General features: G+C 45.4%; 1 long non-coding RNA gene across 1 annotated transcript in view; it reads right to left on the minus strand.

Moving 5' to 3' along the window:
* The window catches only part of LOC308253405, a 33829-nt gene that overhangs the window by 16942 nt on the left and 1028 nt on the right, over positions 1 to 15859 (minus strand). The window contains exon 2 of the long non-coding RNA XR_013961130.1: positions 15512 to 15648. This is a non-coding gene — a long non-coding RNA (uncharacterized lncRNA). The remainder of the gene's footprint in view (positions 1 to 15511; positions 15649 to 15859) is intronic.

Genomic DNA, 15859 nt, shown 5'->3' on the forward strand with positions numbered 1-15859 from the left:
GCATTTTGAGGAGCCAGAGAAAACAGCTAAAGAAACCAAGTTCTTCTGTCTCTCTGGACCCCTTGCTTTTTATTAACACAAATTGTCCTAAAGCAAGGTAGATATACATATCAAAAGGCAAGGTTTAGTATACAGAATCCATTGTCAGATTGGGGGAAACTGCCTATGGCTGTTTAGGTGTTTGGCCAGCAGGAGGCAATAACAGGAAGATTGAAATGCCCTCAGCTGTCTGGCAGCAAGCAATCATTTATGCATCCTTTTCAGGTTTGGGGAAATGCCCTCAGCCACTCCAGATGATTCAGCCCTGCTGACATGCTGGAATTAGCTTCCGGCAGCAGCTGATCGATGTTTCTGCCTCTCTATCCCTCTCCCTTCCTCTCTGTAAAAAATTAATAAAAATTTTTTTAAAGAAAAGTTAGTCTATGCTAGGCTATCTATCCATGTGTGTCTCACATCAAAGTTCATCTCCTTCCCTTCCACTCTAAAAACCAGTGGGAAAAATATCCTCAGATGAGCATTAACAAAACAAAATTTTAAGCAATTTAGATGAAAAAAAGATAGTGTTTTGAAAACTGAAATTTTCCAGCATGAGTTTGAGCATATTTAGATGAAACGCAGTAGTTGTGCAAATGAATGCAGATTTGAGCTCACAAAATTAACTTCTCAAGATGAGTTAATTGTACAGATCCAGCTGAAACAGTAGTCCTCTATGAAAACGAGATCAGATTCAGGAGTTCTCAAAAGCAACTCCCCAGCAAATCTAAAGGATAAAAAACAATTTTTCAAATCTGGATAAACAAGAATGAAGCATTTGTTGTGAAAATTAAGCTCAGATTCATAAATTCTCAAAACTAACTTCCTGCCATGAAGTTGAGCAAACGTAGCTGACACAGCTCTTTTTGTGAAAGCAAGTTCAAATTCACAAATTCCTCTCAGATGTAACCTCCCAGCATCAGTTTGAGCAAATTTAGATAGAAAACAACAGTACTGGCTCTGGTGAAAGTACAGATTTATGAGTTCTCACAAATTGCTTTCCAACCTCTGGTGCTGGCCAAGACTTTAGCACACCAAAGCATCTCTCTCCCACTGATTACAACTGAAACTTGGGGAAAATAAAATTACTTGAGGACAGGAAAGTAAGAGCAGATTAGGGAAAGGAGTCCAAACTTAAATAATCCATATGGAAGTGTTTCCTGGTATTTTCTTTTTCATGGCTTTTACCTGAGGTCAGGTTGCAAAACCCTAAAAGAACCCATCTTAGCTCTGGCCAGATGTCCAGGGGAAGGGACCCTGTGAACTAGAGAGCATAGTATGAAATATATTTTTTTCTCCAACCTTTAAGGCAGGCAAAAGTTGCAAGACAAACAGTTTGGCTCTGGCAGCTAAAACTTTCCCGGCAGAGCAATCAGGAAAAGGGGACACTCAGAAGAAGGGTAATCACCATTTTTCTCTTCCTGTTTCACCAAAGGGTAGCCCTGCCATAGAGCTGTAACAGTAGTGGTGTTACAGGCGGCTAAAACTTCTACAGAGCCCTGTCTTTCTGACTAGAAGTTAAATTGCCTGCTGAAACAAAAATATTCATGAGGGGATTTTAACAGAATCTTGAGTCTCACAGCATAATAGTCAAAATGTCCAGGATACATTCCAGAATCACTATGTGACCACTTCTCAAGGGAAACATCCATTGACAGTTGCCAACCCATATCAAAACTATAGAGCAGCTATTATAACAGTGCTACATGAAATAATATAAACATTTTAAATGGAAAGATTTCTTAGATCCTCAACAAAATACAAGCAAACTAAATCCAACAGTGTATTAAAAGGATTATACACACTAAATCCAACAGTGTATTAAAAGGATTATACATAATCTGGTCAAGATGTCAGCATAGGTAAATGTGCTCGCATTCTCCCACAACCACATCAAAATTACAACTTAACTACAGAACAGTCATCATTCAGAACCTGCAATCTAGCTGAATGGAAGTTCTACAATTAGGGACTTAAAGAAGAAGCCACACTGAGATTGGTAGGGGTGGAGATGTGGAATGCCCTAGTTCCACACCCCCATGTGGCAGATAAAAATTAGGAGGGATATCTTGGCTGTGGGGGTACCCCCTGAGGAGCAAATGCTCCCAGCCCCATACCAGGCCTCCCAGCCCAGGGTTTCAGTACCAGGAAAAGTACCCATCACTTCTGGCTGTGAAAACCAGTGGACATTTTGGCTGAGGACTGCTAGAGTCCCAGACAGTTCCTCTTAAATGCCCCAGAATAATTCAAAGACCTACATGTAAGGACTAAACCTGTAAAACTCTTAGAAGTAAACATAGGGGAAAACAGTCACAATACTGGGTTTGGCAACCTTTGGATATGACACCAAAAGCACAAGTAACAACGAAAAAGCAGACTGGACTTCATTAAAATTTAAAATGTCCATCAATGGTCACTATCAAGAGAATGAAAAAGCAACCCACAGAATGGGAGAAATGTTTGCAAATATATCGGATAAGAAATTCATATCCAGAATATATAGAGAACTCCTAAAACTCAACAACAAAACTCCATTCAAAAATGGACAAAGGACTTGAGTAGACATTTCTCCAAAGATATACAAATGGCCAATAAGCACATGAAAAGATGCTCATCATTAATTATTAGAGAAATGCAAATCAAAACCATAATGAGACTTCACACCCATTAGGCTGCCTATTATTTAAAAACCAGCAACAAAGAGTGTTGTTGAGGATGTGGAGAAATTGAACACTCATGCATTGCTGGTGGAAATGTAAAATGGTGCAGCCACTGGAAAACAGTATGGCAATTTTTCAAAAAGTTAAACATAGAATTACCATGTAATTTGACAATTTCATTTCTAAGTATATACCCCAAACAAATTGAAAGCAAGGATTCAAAGAGTTATTTATACATCCAGGTTCACAGCAGCATTGTTCACAGTAGCCAAAATGTGGCAACTGTCTATAAATGAATGGATAAGCAAAATGTGTTTGCAGCCAAAATGTCTAGTATACAATCCAGAATTACCATGTGACCACTTATCAAGGGAAACATCCATTGACAGTTGTCAACCCATATCAACACTATAGAGCAGCTATTATTACTACATGAAATAATATTTAAAAAGACAAATACTGTATGATTCCACTTATATGACATACCTAGAGTATTCAAAATCCTAGAGACATACAGTACAATGGTGGTTACCAGGGCCTGAAGGGAAGGGAGAATGGGGACTTACTGCTTAATGGGTACAGAACTTCAGTTTTGCAGGATGAAAAGAGTTCTGGAGATAGATGGTAGTGATAATTGCACAACAATATGAATGTGCTTAATACTACAGAAGTTCCAGAGAGATACCCCAGCTGTGTGGTTTGCCACTGAAAACTCTGGGATCTAAACCTCAAGCTGGACCCCCTCCCCCCCCCAGCAGAGAGCACCAGAACTGAGAAAGGGGCTCACATAACATCTGGCTGTGAAAAACAGAAGGGTTGCTGTCTGCCAGGGAGAGCCGGCTGGAAATGCAGGCACCCTCTTAAAGGGCCAATACACAAAATTTCGTGTGTAGCCACTCACCTTGGGCTCCAGCAGAGGGAGGGCAGAGTGGGCTGGAGCTGTGTGAGCATAAGCTAGGGTTGAGGGCTGTGGGGTTAGAACTTGGAAGGCAGGCATCCTGGTTTCCTATGCTGAGTCATTCCCTCATGCTGTGGAGGACACCTTTCTCAGACGGACCTTTGCTATCCAGGTTCTTTTTGACTGGGGTCAGGCAGTTGCCCAACCCTGTGGAGTGTCTCAGGCCCATAAAGAGACTGAGAACAAAAATTAGCCTCCAGAGAGAAGCAATTTCCCAACGCTGTTGGAAAACCTCTCACCCCACCTGTGGACGATAGCCTGAGGCTACTCAAGACTGAATTCAGTCTGCAGGCAGAGGCAGGTCTCTGGAGGCTTTGAATCTTTGTACTAGAGGTTGGGAGGTGTAGCATATCTACCTAATACATAGTCACAAACCCAAATAGGCAGCCAAAATAGACAAAAACACAACCCCAAACAAAATAACAAGAGAATTCTCCAGAAGAGCTAAATACAATGGAGATTATAAAATTTATCAGACATAGAGTTCAGAATAATGATGGCAAAGATGCTCAACAGCATGGAAAAAAGATACAGTAACTAAGAAGATTGACATAGCACTAATAAAGAACACAGTGGAAGGAATACACAGCAAATTAGAGGAAGACAAGGATTGGATCAGTGAATTAGCTGGTTTGGCTCAGTGACTAGAGTGTCAGTCTGTGTACCAAAAGGTCCCAGGTTCAATTCCAGTCAGGGGCATGTACCTCGGTTTCAGGCTCCTCCCCAGCATGGGCCCTGGCCAGGGTGTGTGCAGGAGGCAACTAATTGATGTGCTTCTCTCACATCGATGTTTCTCTCTGTCTTTCCCTCTCTCTTCCACTCTCTAAAAAAATCAATGGGAAAATATCCTCAGATGAGGATTAACAAAAAAAAACAAAACAAAAAACAGGAAGACAGCTTAAGGTAGCTGTGGGACAACATGAAATGTAACAATATTCACATAATAGGTGTGCCAGAAGAGAAAGAAAGTGAGCAAGGGATAGAGAACATGGTTGAAGAAATGGCAGAAAAATTTTCTAACCTGATGGAGGAAAAAGTCACACAAGTCCAGGAGGCGCAGAGAACCTCAAGCAAGAAGAACCCAAACCGGCCCACGCCCAGACACATCATAATTAAAATGGCAAAAATTAAAGACAAGGAGAAAAAAAGACAAGCAAGAAAAAAGCAATGTTACCTACAAAAGAACTCCCATAAGGCTGTCAGCTGATTTCTCATCAGAAACTCTACAGGCCAGAAGGGAATGGCATGAAGTATTCAAGGTATTGAAAAGCAGGGATCTGAAACCAAGATTACTATATCCAACAAGGTTATCATTAAAAACTAGAGGCCCTTGCCAAAATCGGTTTGGCTCAGTGGATAGAGCGTTGGCCTGCGGACTGAAGGGTCCCAGGTTCGATTCCGGTCAAGGGCACGTACCTTGGTTGCGGGCACATCCCCAGTAGGAGGTGTGCAGGAGGCAGCTGATCGATGTTTCTCTCTCATCGATGTTTCTGGCTCTCTATCCCTCTCCCTTCCTCTCTGTAAAAAATCAATAAAATATATTAAAAAAATAAAAACTAGAGGCCCGGTGCATGAAATTCGTGCACGGGGAGTGTGTCCTTCAGCCCAGCCTGCACCCTCTCCAATCTGGGACCCCTCGGCTAAATGGGAAGTCGGACATCCCTCTCACAATCCAGGACTGCTTGCTCTCAACAGCTCGCCTGCCTGCCTGATTGCCCCTAACCACTCCACTGCCATCCTGATTGAGACCTAACTGCTCCCCTGCTGGCCCGATTGCCCCTAACTGCCCTCACCTGCTGGCCTGGTCGCCCCCAAATGCCCTCCCCTGCAGACCTGGTTGTCCCTAACTGTCCTCCCCTGCAGGCCTGGTTGTCCCTAACTGTCATCCCCTGCAGGCCTGGTCGCCCCCAACTGCCCTCCCCTGCAGGCCTGGTCACCCCCAACTGTCCTCCCCTGCAGGCCTCATCACCCCCAACTGCCCTCCTATGCCGGCCCGGTCACCCCTAACTGCTTTCCCCTGCAGGCCTTATCACCCCCAACTGCCCTCCCCTGCTGGCCTGATTGCCCCCAACTGCCCTCCCTTGCAGGCCTGGTCCCTCCCAACTGCCCTTCCCTGCTGTCCTGACAGCCCACAACTGCCCTCCCCTGCTGGCCTGACGGCCCACAACTGCCCTCCCCTGCTGGCCATCTTGTGGCAGCCATCTTCCCAAGAGAACTCAGCCACCTCACTGGTTTTGCATCTTTTGTTGTTGTTAGTCCTCACCCGAGGATATTTTTCCATTGATTTTTCAGAGAGTGGAAGGGAGGGGAAGAGACAGAAACATCAATATGAAAGAGACACATCAATTGGTTGCCTCCCGCATGCACCCCAACAGGGGCCAGGGATTGAGCCTGAAACCGAGGTACCTGCCTTTGACCGGAATCAAACCCAGGACCCTTCAGTCTGTGGGACGATGCTCTATCCACTGAGCAAAACCCACCAGGGCTGGTTTTGCAACTTTAAGAGATGCTGAGCGCTCCCAACTTGCAGAAGTGGACCACGCCCTCCAAAGCCACATTGTCATGGTTGAAATAGAAGCTCAGACAGAGGTAGGTGTCGGAGGTCGCAGATGCAGGGTGACCGGGTGAATGATGGCGGTCTCCACCTCAATGGAATAATTCTGACGAATTTGGGAGCTCATGGTTGTCTGACAATAAGAAGTTAAGTCAAAAAACAGTGTTGGCTGGTCTTGGAAACTGAGGTGTTCTGAAGGTGGTGACTGGAAAAGAGGTTGGAGGGTGGTTGGGGGCTGGAAGAAGGGGCAAATGGGAGAGATTACAAAGGTCACAAGGAAACTTTTGGGGGGATAGATATGTTCACTACTATGATGGTGTGATGGTTTCATGGGTGCACACATGTCAACATATAAAATTTTACACTTTAAATACATGCAGTTTATTGTCTGTTAATTATACCATAATTGCACTGTTATATTTATTTATCCTCACTCGAGGATATTTTTCCATTGATTTTTTGAGAGAGTGGAAGAGAGAGGGAAACAGAGAAATATTGATGTGAAAGAAACACATCAATTGGTTGCCTCCTGCACAAGCCCTGACCAGGGCCCCAGTCCGGGGAGGAGCCTGCAACCGAGGTATGTGCCCTTGACCAGAATCCAACACGAGACCCTTGGGTCCACAGGCCGACGATGCTCTGTCCACTGAGCAAACCAGCTAAGGATCAATTACACTGTTTTAAAAAATTAATTCTGAGAGTTTATACATTACAATGACTATTGAATTCACAATTTCACAAGTTTCTTATGTGTAATTCTGGGCACTGATTAGGAAAAAATGGAATTCTGAAACTTGGAACAGGGATGTCTTTTTAAATTTTTTCTTTTCGTATTATTATTTTTTAAATTAATTTTACTGATTTCTGAGGACGGGAAAGGGAGAGACAGAAACATCAATGAAGAGCCTGGCCAGCGTGGCTCAGTGGTTGAGTGTCGACATATGAACAAGGAGGTCACGGTTTGATTCCTGGTCAGGGCACATGTCCGGGTTGCAGGCTCAATCCCTAGTGTGGGGCGTGAACAAAGCATTGGATCGATGATTCAATTGAAACCCAAAGGCTTAGGGAGGTAGGAATATTAGAGCATATTTATCATGTGAAATCAACATACTCATCCCCTAAGGATATTCCACCAGGTCTAAGAGACTCTTCCTTCACTACAGCATTGAAAAATACACTAGTGAGGAAAACACCAGCAGCATTGAAAAGCTCTGTTGTTGCTGTTTGTGTAAGCCAAGTATTACCACAGAGGATGCCACCTCCCAAATGGGCTCCCTGATTTCAGTGGGGATAATGAGAATCTGCAGTAGCAGAGGCCAAATGACAGTATTACCACCAAGGCAAGATGGATGCATCTGCTGTAAAGGGCAGCAGAGACACACCCGCAATCAGACTGTGTTGGCCCCAGTAATCTTTGGCGGCAGTTAATTTGTCATCATGTTCCTAAGAAAAAATATGTGCACAGCCTGCTAAAGAATGGGGGAAAGAGAGAGAATTGAGTGATCTATGAAAGAGTAAAAAAAACAAAAACTTGGTCTGGTAGCCAAAATCCTGACTTGAGCAACCACAGTGGAGAGCCATGGTTTCTCCAAGTTCACAGACCTAAGTCAGCATGGATCCAGAGCCCCTTGATTGAAGGGGAGGTTCGGTCTCCTTGAGGAAGGAATTGAAAATACCCACACCTTTCGAGGACTACTAGATACTGGCTCTGAATGGACACTAGTTTCTGAGGATCCAAATACCACTGCGGCCCATCAAAGTGGGGGCTTAAAGTGGTCAAGTAACAGGTGGGAGTCTTAGCTCCAGCCCAACTCACAGAGGGATCAGCTGATTCATGGTCCCACTCTGTGGTTATTTCCAAGTTCCTGAGGGTACAACTGGAATAGATATTGGTGGCAACTGGCAGAATCCCCACACTGGGGATGGCCCATGGAGTGAGGACATTATTGCAGGAAGGGCTAAGTGAAAGCCCCTGCAACTTCCACTCCCTATCAAGATATTTAACTGGAAGCAATATCACATCCCTGGGGGAATTGCAGAGGTCAATGCCATGCTGGGAGACTTGAATGGGCAGGAATCTGACCTGTGCAGGCATCAGATGGAATCTTAAAGCATGACTGTGAACTCTTGTAAACTTCATCAGTTGGTGACTCCAATTGTAGCTGCTGTCTCAGATGCAGTGGTGTCCTTACTGCAACAAATCATCATGGTCCCTGGTATGGTGGACTGGCTTAGTAAAGACTCAGTTATATTTGCAACAACATGGGTGGAAATGGAGAACATTATGCTAAGCAAAATAAGCCAGTCCGAGAAAGATAAATATCACATGATCTAACTCATGTGGGATATAATGATCAACATAATTTGATGAACAAGAATAGATCGATCTAGAGACAAATGGTAGGGAAGTGAGGGTGTTAGAGAGCAACCAAAGGACTTGTATGCATGCATATTAGCATAAACAATAGACACAGACACTGGGGCAGTGGGGGCTTGCCTGGGGTGGGAATGGCTGGGGGGGGGGTCAATTAGGGAAAAAGGAGACATATGTAAAACTTTAATTAAAAAGAAAAAAGACTCAGCTATAGATCACTCAGGAGACCACACTCTGAAAGGATAGGGTTGTTTTGAGTCTAATAGCAACAGTAGGAGTGATCTGAAGGAGGATGTTTATCCCCAGTACATACTTTCATCAGTGACCATTATCTGGTGCTGTCCCCACTACAGTCAGACTACATGGGTCTGAGAATCATGGAAAATACATCTTGCTCTTCTATTATACTTAACTAGAGGTCTGGTGCACAAAATTTGTGCACTCAGGGGGGTCCCCTCAGCCCGGCCTGCGCCCTCACAGTCCGGGAGCCCTTGGGGGATGTCTGACTGATGGGTTAGGCCTGCGGGGAGCTGGAGAGAGCAGGAGGCTTGAGTTGCAGGAAGGGCTAAGTGAAAGCCCCTGCAACTTCCACTTGGCTTCCGTGGCTGCCGCCATTTTTGTTGGGATTTATTTATCTTCTATAATTGAAACTTTGTAGCCTTAAGTGGAGGCCTGGGCCAGCCAGGGTGTGTGGAAAGCTTGGCCTCCTCCTTTGCTGGGGAAACCCAAGCTTCCTGCTCACTCCGTGGCCACAGCCATCTTGGTTGGGTTAATTTGCATACTCATTCCTGATTGGCTGGTGGGCATGGCTTGTGGTGTACAGAGTGATGGTTAATTTGCATATTACTCTTTTATTCGATAGGATAACCCACTTGTAGAATTTATGCTTACCATCTTGGCAACTTTGAGCTCTACTGAATATATATGGTGTCCTAAAATCCTATCTAATAAAAGAGTAATATGCAAATTAACCATCATTGCGCTACACCCATAAGCCACGCCCACCAGCCAATCAGGAGCAAATATGCAAATAAACCCAACCAAGATGGCTGCTGCCATGGAGAGCAGGAGGGAGGCTTGGGTTTCCCTGGCAATGGAGGAAGCCAAGCTTTCCACCTGCCCTTGCCGGCCTAGGCCTCCACTCAAGGCTACAAAGTTTCAATGGTAGAAGATACATAAAACCAAACAGAAATGGCGGAAGCCACGGAGCTGGAAAGAGCAGGAGGCTAGGGTTGCACCCAGTGATGGAGGAAGCCAAGCTTTCCGCACACCCTGGCCAGCCCAGGCCTCCGCTTAAGGCTACAAAGTTTCAATGATAGAAGATACATAAATTCCAATATAAATGGCTGCTGCCACGGAGTGAGCAGAAGGCTTGGCTCCGCTCCAGGCTACAAAGTTTCAATTGTAGAAGATAAATAAACCCCAGATACCAGGGCCTCTGCTTGGGTCGCCAGGGGGCGTGGCCAGCCTGCAAACCACCACAGGCCCCTCACCCAGGCTGCCCCACGCACCAAGGGAACCCCCACCCTGATCCGGGACACCCTTCAGGGCAAACCAGCTGGCCCCCACCTGTGCACCAGGCCTCTATCCTATCTAATAAAAGAGTAATATGCAGATTGACCATCACTCCAACATACAAGATGGCTGCCCCCATGTGGTCAAAGATCCTGCCCCCATGTGGACACAAGATGGCCACCACAAGATGGCCACCACAAGATGGCCAGCAGGGGAGGGCAGTTGGGAGGAACCAGGCCTGCAAGAGAGGGCAGTTGTGGGTGATCAGGCCAGCAGGGGAGGGCAGTTGGGAGGGACCAGGCCTGCAAGGGAGGGCAGTTGGGGGCAATCAAGCCTGCTGGGGAGGGCAGTTAGGGGTGACCCGGCCAGCAGAGGAGGGAAGTTGGGGGTGACTGGGTCTGCAGGGAAGGGAAGTTGCGGGGGACCCAGGCCTGCAGGGGAGAGCAGTTGTGGGGTACCAGGCCTGCAGGGGAGGGCAGTTAGGGGTGACCAGGCCTGCAGGGGAAGTCAGGGGCAAACAGGCTGGCAAGGGAGCAGTTAGGCATCAATCAGGCTGGCAGGGGAGTGGTTAGGGGGTGATCAGGCTGGCAGGCAGAAGTTGTTAGGGGTAATCAGGAAGGCAGGCAGGCGAGCAGTTGGGAGCCAGCAGTCCTGGATTGTGAGAGGGATGTCCGACTGCCTGTTTAGGCCCGATCCCAGTGGACATCCCTCGAGGGGTCCCAGATTGGAGGGTGCAGGCTGGGCTGAGGGACACCACCCACCACGCCCCCATGCACGAATTTCATGCACCGGGCCTCTAGTATATATATACACACTATAGTAGCTGATTAGCTCAATTTTGAAAATGATATGTATTTTAACAAACACTGCCTTTATAATTATTCAAAGTGTTTGTATACATTTTGGGGACATCCTACATATAATCTATAAACTTGAACTATTTAATAGTAGGTGGCATGTATCCTTTTGCACATAATACTTCATTGCATATTTACTATGCATAAATGCTTACATATTTACAGCCATCACACTCAGAAATAGTAAAAGGATATAATACTTTATAGCCTATACTCCAAATTCATCAGTGTCTTTTATAGCAATTTTCCCCCTGAATTTATGCCAGGATCAAGTATTTCATTTAGTTTTTAGCCACTTTAGCCTCCTTTAATCTGGGATGTTTCCTCAACCTTTCTCTCCCATGCCATGGACATTTTTGAAGAATAGCCTAATTATTTCTCCTGTATGTTTCTTCTATGTGTATATGCACATATGTGTATGTATACTAACAGTATGAATGCATGGGTTCTTTTATTCAGTGAGTTATCATCTATTACTGTACTTTTTTTGATGCTCAAATTGTGCCAGATTTGGCTTTTTCAAGCTGGCTCCTGTGTCTTTTTGTGGCCCTTATAATTTTTTTTTAATACTTATTTCCTAGCCCAACAAAATGTCCCAAGCTTATCTGCTATTTTCCTTGCTCCTGCCCAGGCTGCAACCAGCCATTTCTTCAAGGAGTCCTGGTCCTTTCTGTGGAACATGTAGAAAGCAAGATCTGGGAACTAGGCATGTGTAAGTGTACCTATCTTATTTTTTCCATAAATTCTATGCTTCCCATTCTAATCCCCACTAAATTTTTTTAAAATATATTTTTATTTATTTCAGAGAAGGGAGAGAGGGGAGATAGGAACATCAATGATGAGAATCATTGATCGGCTGCCTCCTGCCTACTGGGGATTGAGCCTGCAATTTGGGTATGTGCCCTTGACTGGAATCGAACCTGGGACCCTTCAGACTGCAGGCTGACGCTCTATCCACTGAGCCAAACCAGCTAGGGCTCCCCCCCGCCTTTTAATATATTGACCATTAACATGATTTAAAAGGTCAAAACATACTCAAGGAAGTTCACCCTCCCCAGTCAGAGCTCTGTAGCTTCTTTCAAGAATGTAACCCACCCAACCAACCTGGCTCAGTGGTTGACCATTGACCCATGCACTGAGAGGTCACTGATTTGATTCCTGATCAGGGTACAGCCTGGCTTTGGGGCTCAATCCTCAGTAGGTGGTGTTCAGGAGGCAGCCAGTCAATGTTTCTCTCATCGACATTTCTCTCTGTCCCTCTCCCTTTCTCTCAAAATCAATAAGAACATTTTTAAAGGATGTAACCCAACAACCAATGATCCTTCATTTTCCCTGCCCCTCATAGGTAACCAATTTTATTAGTTTGGGGGTTATCCTTCTTGAGTTTTTCCTCTGCAAAAATTTGCAGACACATTTCTTTTCTTTTTTTTAATCCTCACCTGAGGACATGCTTAGGAGATGGTAGAGGGGAACATCGATTGGTTGCCTTCCATGTGTGCCATGACCAGGGATTGAACCTAAAACACAGGTATGTGCCCTGACTGGGAAGTGAGCCGACAAGCTTTTGGTGCACAGGACAATACTCAGGCAACTGAGCTACTCCAGCCAGGCCACACATTTGTTTTAAAAAATTCTTTGTTGCCCTAACCTAGTGGTCGGCAAACTGCGGCTTGCGGGGCTTAATCATAAGGAATAACAACAGCCTGTAATTATTGGAATCAAGAGTCTAGGTCAGTGGTCGGCAAACTCATTAGTCAATAGAGCGGCAAACCGCGGCTCACGAGCCGCAGTTTGCCAACCACTGCCCTAACCGGTTTGGCTCAGTGGATAGAGCGTCGGCCTGCAGACGCAAGGGTCCCAGGTTCGATTCCGGTCAAGGGCATGTACCTTGGTTGCAGGCACATCCCCAGTAGGAGGTGTGCAGGAGGCAGCTGATCGATGTTTCTCTCATCAATGTTTCTAACTCTCTCTCTCTCCCTTCCTCTCTGTAAAAAATCAATAAAATATATTTTAAAAAAACATAAAAAATTCTTTATTGTTTAAAGTATTACATAAGTCTCCCTTTCCCTCCGTTGACCTCTCCCCAGCTGCTCCCACCCCCAGCACATACCCTCACCCCGCTACTGTCAGTGTCCATTGGTTATGCTCATACAAGTCCTTTGGTTGATCTCTTAACCCCCTGCCCCCCTACCCTGCCTTCCCTCTTAGGTTGGATAGTCTGTTCGATGCTTCTATGACTCTGGCTCTATTTTTGTTCATCAGTTTATGTTGTTCATTACACATTTGTTTTATTTCCCCTTCTTCCTTGCATAAAAGGTAGCATCGTTTATACTATTGAATTTTGCTTTCTTCACTTAATATATCATGGAAATTATTCCATACCAAATCAGTGATATATTTTCTAAATTATATATAGTAAAACATTTCATTCACTTACCAGTTGAATGTTTACCAGCCACTGAGTTAGACACAGATAGGGAAATGAGTAAAATACAGTCCTTTAATGACGTTAGCCTCCAGTAGAAAGGAGAGCACATAAGAAACCATCAGTGCTCAGAGAGCCTGGAGAAGGAAGCCAATGGCAGGATGTTCAAAAGGACTGACACCTAAGCTTGAAAAATAAGAAAGTAGGTGAAAAAATAGCACGTGTAGAGGCAGAGTTGAGTAAGGGCAAGGCATGTTGTGGAAATGGAAGTTTAATGGGGCTAAAACTTAAAATTTGAGTGTGGAAGCAGGATGTAGAAGGGGGAGGCAGAGGTGCCCATAAGGAGGCTGGAGAGGTGGCATGGCACCAGGTGATACAGTTAATCCCAGGAGAAAGCTGGACTGTGTTATTCAGGCATCCAGGAGACATGGTCTTTAAAATACCACTCGGATTCATTCACTTAACAAGTATTTTTTTAAATATATTTTCATTGATTTCAGAGAGAAAGAGGTAGAAACATCAATGATGAGAAAGAGTCATTGATTGGCTGCCTTCTGCATGCCCCCCATGGGGGATCAAGCCTGCAACCCAGGTATGTGCCCTTGACTGGAATCAAACATGGGACCCTTCAGTCCGCAAACTGATGCTCTATCCACTGAGCCAAACCAGCTAGGGCCACTTCACAAGTATTTAATTGGCTGCCTGCATTGGCCAGGTCCTGCAGAAGGAGCAGTAAGAGTAAGAAGACAGAATTCAAGGAACTCTTAGATAAAGTGAGGCAAATGGCTGGGCAAACACACAGGAAGGGAGACTAACACACTTGAAGCTAGGAGTGAGGCAGGAGTGAAGGAATACTTCTCAAAGAGTAAGGCAGATTTTTATCTAGGTGTGTGGGTGTTTGGAGGAGAGGGTTGGAGAAGCATTCTCATGCTAATGCCCAGAGTGAAGAGAGACTGAGATAGTAAACGTTTCCCTGGGACTAAGACCACAGACCCATCTCCCATTCTCCACATAGCAATGAGTAATCCTTGATTTTACTTTACTTTTATTGATTTTATTAATCTTCACCTGAGGATATTTTTTCCATTGATTTTTTTTTTAGAGAGTGGGAGGGAGAAAGGGAGTAAAGGACAGAGGGAAGAAGAGAAAGAGAAACAAACACTGACGTGAGGCACATGGATTGGTTGCCTCCCCACGCCTTACCCGACTCAGATTGAAACTGCAACCCAGGTACATGCCCTTGACCAGAATGGAACCTGTGACTCTTCCGTGCTCAGGCAGACGCTCTAACCACTGAGAATAACAGTCAGGGCTTATTCTTGATTTTTAGAGAGAGGAAGGGAGGGGAGAAACATTGATCCATTGCCATGAGTAACCCTTTAAAAATACAACTCTGATTTCTTCATTTTATGTAAAAGGCTGCTTTAAGGTTAATGTCTGTCTCTTTAAAAATCTTAGGTTGCTTACCTCTCCAGTTTTTGTGTTGTTGTTTTTTAACTTCATCCCCCTTTAATTGTATTTTCTTAGCTCGTCCCATCCTATTCCCCCTGTCTAGAAATCCATTACCCAACACTTGATTAGGTGTTACTCCTATCTGCTTTCATAGTGCCCTGTGCTTCACCTAATGTCATCGCATTGTCTGAATCTACCACTGGTTTGAACTCTGAGGGCAGAAAGTGGGTTTAATGACAGTTGTATACGGAGCATCTAGCCTAACGTCCCAATGCCTAATTTTAAACGAATGAAGGCTGTCTTTACTGCAGAGTGAGGTGCAGCATTTTGAACTAGACCCTGGGATCTTCGGCCTTCAGAGCTGTCTATTACTACAGTTTAAGGGTTCATTTCAGGGCTTGGAGAAACAAGCCATTTAGGTTTAAAATCATTGAAGTTTAAAATTATTTAGCATTAGGAATAGATTTATCTGCAAAGATCGGCGTGCTCAAGCTGATAAATTTAAAGCCCATCGTTTTTTTTAAAGCAGATAAGGCCGAAAGTAGCTCCTCATGAGACCTACCAACTACCAAAGAACAGCAGCTTGTCTAGTCCCTGGATTTTTTTTTTTTTTTTTGCACTTTGACCCCGCCCACGGGGCCACAAATGGCGGAAGGACTGCACGCTACGTCGTGACAGCTCACCTACTGCGGAGGCATCTCAGGCTACGCCAGCGGCGTGGGCGGGGCAGCCGGCTCTTCCTTCCTGTCGGCCGTCTCGGCTCCTCCCCCACAGCTTCACACGCTCATTGTGGAGCGACCGCGGCCGGCAGCCTCTACAGCTGTTAGAGAACCAGACTCTTAAGTCCTTGGCGCGCGTGAGCGCCCGCGCTGCCCCTTACCCACTCCAAAGGCTGGGGGCACGCGGTCCACCTTTATTCTCTCTCCTCCCGCCCCAGCTAACCGCCCCTGCTCGCGCGGACTCCACGCCGCCGCCGCCGCCCGCCCCTCCCCCTTCGGTAGCTCCCGCCCGCGCGCTCCTCCTCCTCCCCG

The sequence above is a fragment of the Plecotus auritus genome (genome assembly GCF_963455305.1).
Source record: "Plecotus auritus genome assembly, chromosome: 7".
Classification (NCBI taxonomy): Eukaryota; Metazoa; Chordata; class Mammalia; order Chiroptera; family Vespertilionidae; genus Plecotus; species Plecotus auritus.